Here is a 6,622-nt window from a genome sequence, read left to right on the forward strand (position 1 = left end):
GGGGTATCTGCGTGCCCAGGGGAATTTGCACAACAAATTTTGGGGTCCATTTTTTCCTGTTACCCCTGCAAAAATAAAAAAAATTGTGTCTAAAGTAACATTTTTGTGAAAAAAGTTAAATGTTCATTTTTTTCTTCCACATTCCAAAAATTCCTGTGAAGCGCCTGAAGGGTTAATAAAGTTCTTGAACATGGTTTTGAGCACCTTGAGGGGTGCAGTTTTTAGAATGGTGTCACTTTTGGGTATTTTCTGTCATAGAGACCTCTCAAAGTGACTTCAAATATGATGTGGTCCCTAGAAAAATGGTTTTGTAAATTTTGTTGGAAAAATAAGAAATCGCTGGTCAAATTTTAACCCTTATAGCTCCATAACAAAAAAAAAATTTGGTTCCAAAATTGTGCTGATGTAAAGTAAACATGTGAGAAATGTTATTTATTAACTATTTTGTGTGACATATCTCTCTGATTTAAGGGCATAAAAATTCAAATTTTGAAAATTGCAAAATTTTCAAAATTTTCGCCAAATTTCCATTTTTTTCACAAATAAACGCAAGTGATATCAAAGAAATTTTATCACAATCATGAAGTACAATATGTCATGAAAAAACATTCTCAAAATCAGGGGAATCCGTTGAAGCGTTCCAGAGTAATTACCTCATAAAGTGAGAGTGGTCAGAATTGCAAAAATTGGCCTGGTCATTAACGTGCAAACCACCTTGGGTTGTAAAGGGGTTAAGAGGAGACTTTGTGCAGCAGACCTTCATGGTAAAATAGCTACTAGGAAACCACTGCTAAGGACAGGCAAGAAGCAGAAGAGACTTGTTTAGGCTAAAGAACACAAGGAATGGACATTAGACCAGTGGAAATCTGTGCTTTGGTCTGATGAGTCCAGATTTGAGATCTTTGGTTCCAACCACCGTGTCTTTGTGCGATGCAGAAAAGGTGAACGGATGGACTCTACATGCCTGGTTCCCACAATGAAGCATGGAGGAGGAGATGTGATGGTGTGGGGGTGCTTTGCAGGTGACACTGTTGGGGATTTATTCAAAATTGAAGGCATACTGAACCAGCATGGCTACCACAGCATCTTGCAGCAGCATGCTATTCCATCCGGTTTGCTTTTAGTTGGACCATCATTTATTTTTCAACAGGACAATGACCCCAAACACACCTCCAGGCTGTGTAAGGGCTATTTGACCAAGCAGGAGAGTGATGGGGTGCTACGCCAGATGACCTGGCCTCCACAGTCACCAGACCTGAACTCAATCGAGATGGTTTGCGGTGAGCTGGACCGCAAAGTGAAGGCAAAAGGGCCAACCAGTGCCAAGCATCTCTGGGAACTCCTTCAAGGTTGTTTGAAGACCATTTCCGGTGACTACCTCTTGAAGCTCATCAAGAGAATGCTAAGAGTGTGCAAAGTAGTCATCAAAGCAAAAGGTGGCTACTTTGAAGAACCTAGAATATAAGACATATTTTCAGTTGTTTCACACTTTTTTGTTAAGTATTTAATTCCACGTGTTAATTCATAGTTTTGATGCCTTCAGTGTGAATGTACAATTTTCATAGTCATGAAAATACAGAAAAATCTTTAAATGAGAAGGTGTGTCCAAACTTTTGGTCTGTACTGTATATGTGTATATATATATATATATATATATATATATATACATACACACAGTGGGTACGGAAAGTATTCAGACGCCTTTAAATTTTTCACTCTTTGCTTCTTTGCAGCCATTTGGTAAATTCTATTTTTTTTCTCATTAATGTACACTCTACTCTGCACCCCATCTTGACTGAATAAAAACTGAAATGTAGAACTTTTTGCAAATTTATTAAAAAAGAAAAACTGAAATATCACATGGTCATAAGTATTCAGGCCCTTTGCTCAGACACTCATATTTAAGTCACATGCTGTCCACCTACTGGTGATCCTCCTTGAGATGGTTCTACTCCTTCATTGGAGTCCAGCTGTGTTTAATTAAACTGATAGGACTTGATTTGGAAAGGCACACACCTGTCTGTAGCGCTGGCGTCCCTGCCCTCTGCTAGGCAGGGACGCTGCTCCCCTCACCGCTCTGCTCCGTGCCCGGCGTCCTCTCCCCGCTCTGCTGTCAGCGCGCGCTCCTTCCCGGCGTCCTCCTCCCGCTCTGCTCTCAGCGCGCGCTCCTTCCCGGCCCCCGTGCTTAGGGCGCGCGCGCGCGCGCTCCCCTCCTCTTAAAGGGGCCGCGCGCGCCGTCCTAAGGAGTCCCCGGCCAATGGCCGGAGGACTTCATCATATATAAGGCACCTCCTCCAAAATGGAGGTGCCCGAGCAATGTTGTTTGCACCTGTGTCTCACCTGTGCTTCAGCCCTCAGGTCCCGTTGCCAGTTTCCTGTCAGTTACCTGCCAGTTTCCTGCCAGTTACCTGCCTGATTCCTGCCTGAATACTTGTTACCTGTCTGCCAGTCTGAGGTCCGACGGTCTGCCTTACTACTCCTGTCAGTCTGTCTAAAGGACCAGCCTGCCCGCTCACCTGGGAGCGCACATCAGCTACCTGCCTACTTTCCTGAGGTCCGACGGTCTGCCTTACAACTCCGGTCAGTCTGTCTATGGACCAGCTTGCCCGCTCACCTGGGAGCGCTTCTCCGTTACCTGCCTGCTTGCCAGCCCGGAGGCTCCGTTGTCACGTGCTGTGACCATCAGCTACTTCAGACTCTTGTCCGCTCACCTGGGAGCGCTTCTCCGTTACCTGCCTGCTTGCCAGCCCGGAGGCTCCGTTGTCACGTGCTGTGACCATCAGCTACTTCAGAGACTCTTGCCCGCTCACCTGGGAGCGCTTCTCCGTTACCTGCCTGCTTGCCAGCCCGGAGGTTCCGCCGTCACGTGCCGTGACCACCTGTTATTCCAGAGACTCTCGCTTGCTCACCTGGGAGCACACATCTACCATCTGCCTGCTAGCCTACCCGGAGGCTCTGCCATCACAGGTCGTACCTACCCTTTACCCAGAGACTGCCCTGATCACTTGCCGTATCTCCCTGTCCGTTCATCCAGAGACTGCCACCCGCTCCCTTACAAGGGCTGCCCCCTTGTATAGTAGCTCAGAGGTTCCGCCTCCCAGACCCGTTACACTGTCTATATAAGACCTCACAGCTCACAGTGCATGTCAAACCAAATGAGAATCATGAGCTCAAAGGAACTGCCCAAGGAGCTCAGAGACAGAATTGTGGCAAGGCACAGATCTGGCCAAGGTTACAAAAGAATTTCTGCAGTACTCAAGGTTCCTAAGAGCACAGTAGCCTCCATAATCCTTAAATGGATGAAGTTTGGGACCACCAGAAGGCTTCCTAGACCTGGCCGTCCAGCCAAACTGAGCAATCTTGGGAGAAGAGCCTTGGTGAGAGAGGTAAAGAAGAACCCCAAGATCACTGTGGCTGAGCTCCAGAGATGCAGTAGGGAGATGGGAGAAACTTCCACAAAGTCAACTATCACTGCAGCCCTCCACCAGTCGGGCTTTTATGGCAGAGTGGCCAGACGGAAGCCTCTCCTCAGTGCCAGACATATGAAAGCCCGAATAGAGTTTGCTCAAAAACACATGAAGGACGCCCAGACTATGAGAAATAAGATTCTCTTATATAGACAAGTGTGTGCCTTTCCAAATCAAGTCCTATCAGTTTAATTAAACACAGCTGGACTCCAATGAAGGAGTAGAACCATCTCAAGGAGGATCACAAGGAAATAGACAGCATGTGACTTAAATATGAGTGTCTGAGCAAAGGTTCTGAATACTTAGACCATGTGACATTGCAGTTTTTCTTTTTTAATAAATTTGCAAAAAAGTTCTACATTTCTCTTTTTTTCAGTCAAGATGGGGTGCAGAGTGTACTTTAATGAGAAAAAAAATGAACTTTTTAGAATTTACCAAATGGCTGCAAAGAAACAAAGAGTGAAAAATTTAAAGGAGTCTGAATACTTTCTGTACCCACTATATATATATATATATATATATATATATATATATATATATATATATATACATAAATTTTGCAGCTCCAAAACAAATATGTGTCTTTTTGTGTCCCAAACTTTGCAAACCCTCCCTGCTATTTTCCAAGGTAACAATGTAGGAAAGCATTATATCTGTAATTAATGTGTTTAATCTCATTTATGTAATTATTACACCACTGTTATTCTTTTTGAGCATACAAATCTGAACCAGTTTGGTGGATAATACATCTGACAGTGAACTGAAATGTATCACATAGCTTATCAATTCAGAGTCCCTGAATGCTGTCACAGAATATTCAGTGACATTTTCCTAAACGAAAAGTGCTATATTTCACTGTAAATGAATGTTTCCATACTCTGAAATTTAATAACCTTTTTAAAGTAGGAACAGAATCTGTGACCTCCCTATTGCAGCATATTCATTATTTACTCTCATCAATGGTGACATTTCACTTTATGTGCTATTATCTTATGCTAAATCAGTATTTATGTGGTATTGTAAAGTGGTGATCTTTATAATTAATAAACTCTATTGGGCATAGATTTATGCACTTGTAATGTAGTCATCTGTATCATTAACACAAATTGATCTATATACTGCAGTTGATGTAATAGTCACATCTGTCAAAAAATTGAGTGTTTAGAATTTTGAATCCTGGTAGCTGATAATTTTACAAGGAAAACCAAAGAGAAGAGCTGGAACACATGTTAATATAAGTGCAATGTGTAGGTGCACATTCACACTGTCGCAATTAACTAACATAAGCTAGGATAAAAACAAAATGAGCAAATACCCTGCAGTAAGTAAATTAATTAATATATAGTAACAGTACATGTAAATAACATAGGGGACTTAGCTGACACAATTTTGATCAAAAAAGTGTAAAAGCTATCCCACTGCGACAAGGTGTACCCCTTCAGGACGGTCCTATCTGTAGTTTGGCTCCTATAGAATGCTTCTATCTCTAGAATAGCTTTTATGCTTTTTGATCAAAATAGTATCAACTAAGTCCTCTACTTCATTTACATTGACTATAAGGCTGTGTGCCCACGATGCATTTTTTAAGCGTTTTCGCAGCGGCAATCCCGCTGCAGAAACGCTTAAAAAACGCATGGTAGAAGGTCTGCCATGTTCCCCAATGATAATCCACATGTGCTGTGCACATGCTGCGGAAATTTCCGCTGCGGATTATCATTGCGGAAAAATACGCAGCACTACCAATTATTTTGCGGAAGCGCTGCCTTTTCGCCGCCATTGACTTGCATTGGAACGCATGGAATCTGCATCACTGCATCTGTACATGCGGAATCCATGCGTTTCAATGTGCAGATGGTACCCGGGTCTGGAGAAGAGGAGACCCTCCTCCAGACCCGGGTACCATAGAACTTGTAAAGAAAAGAATAAAATAACAAATAAATATTATACTTACCTTCTGATGGCCCCCGATGTCCTTATCTTGACTTGCCGGCAGCTCGTGGTAGACTAAAGGACCTGCGCTGACGTAATTTAGTCATGTGACGGGTCACGCGACCGCTGACGTCTGCAGGTCCTTAAATCTACCGCGAGCTGCCGGCAAGCCGAGACGCATCGGATAAAGACACCGGGGGCCATCAGAAAGTAAGTATGATATTTATTTTTTATTTTTTAACATTCTTTCGGTCACACTATATAAATCCATGCCGGTTGCATGGATTTATATAGTGTGACCAAGTTGTCAAGCACTTTCCAATTGATTCTAAAATCGCTTGGAAAGCACTTGTCAACCTGCATGCGGAAATGCATGTGAAGAACGCTTCACTTCCGCTTGTCCCTGGCAGGAAAAACGCATGTACAATCTGCCAGAGAGATGCAGAAACACTCAGGAAAAAATCCGGAGCATTTTAACATCATGGGCACATAGCTTTACTATTTACTTATTTACTTACTGCTGGGTATTTGCTCATTTTGCTTTTGTCCCAGGTTATTTTACAAGGAGATAATGGCACTTAGATTGCATTTTTGCTTGAAGAAAAATATTACATTAAAAAAAAAATGTCCGTGAAATATTGGCAACTGCACACAAAAACAGAAGTGTGCATGTGCTGGCACACGTCTTTCTGGCTCACGTAAAGGAAGTATTTTACGACAATTGCTGTGCGCATGTGCACTGATGTTTTCGTCTCTGTCCGCAGTAGTGGCGTGAACCAGTGATTTCTCTGCACAAGTGTGGGATTTCACCTGGCTATTTGAATGATGTAGGAGGAATCACCCATGTAAATCAAAGCAGGAGGATGGCGAGCAGCAGCTGGCGGTAGGAATGGAGAGACCCGAAGCAACGTCCATCGGACCGGACCGAAAAGATTAGCATAGCTCGGGAGACATTAAAAACATTTTTCGGGGGTCTACAGAAGGAGTCGGGGTTATAAAAGGATTTAGGGAATGCAGCATAGATGCTGAATAAGGTCATATTTTTAACTGTTATGTCACAAAATTGGTGACAGGTTCCTTTAAAAGCAACATTGGTGTCCAGCAGGATCTGAATTCGCAGTGTCATGCATTATAGAAAGCAAACCAAGACAATTTAATCTTTTTGCTATCACTTTCAAAACCATATTCTGGATTCAATCAACTATCAGGAATCCTGGGAGAAAACA

The sequence above is a fragment of the Phyllobates terribilis genome, unplaced genomic scaffold (assembly GCF_046119375.1).
Source record: "Phyllobates terribilis strain yellow unplaced genomic scaffold, ASM4611937v1 Scaffold_11__3_contigs__length_659146591, whole genome shotgun sequence".
In the NCBI taxonomy this organism is placed as follows: domain Eukaryota; kingdom Metazoa; phylum Chordata; class Amphibia; order Anura; family Dendrobatidae; genus Phyllobates; species Phyllobates terribilis.